Genomic DNA, 261 nt, shown 5'->3' with positions numbered 1-261 from the left:
AACCTGCGGCCAAGTTTGGGCCAAACATGCAGGACAAACTATCCGCAACCACAACACATGGCTTACTGAGAGCACCATGTAGCACTATAGCGCACTGAGGTAGCTGTTGGTACCATTTCTCTATTGGTTACGGGGTTGGGCAGCAGGAAGAAGGTTAACACAAGTCCCATCACTGGTACATCATCAGTCCGCTTACGGGTACTAGCGGCTGCCATGCGACCCTTGCTCGCCCCCCCCCCCTCCCATATACACATACACATT

Source organism: Branchiostoma belcheri, unplaced genomic scaffold, assembly GCF_001625305.1.
Source record: "Branchiostoma belcheri isolate BF01 breed outbred unplaced genomic scaffold, Haploidv18h27 scaffold127, whole genome shotgun sequence".
Lineage (NCBI taxonomy): Eukaryota > Metazoa > Chordata > Leptocardii > Amphioxiformes > Branchiostomatidae > Branchiostoma > Branchiostoma belcheri.
This window is presented reverse-complemented; position numbering follows the sequence as displayed.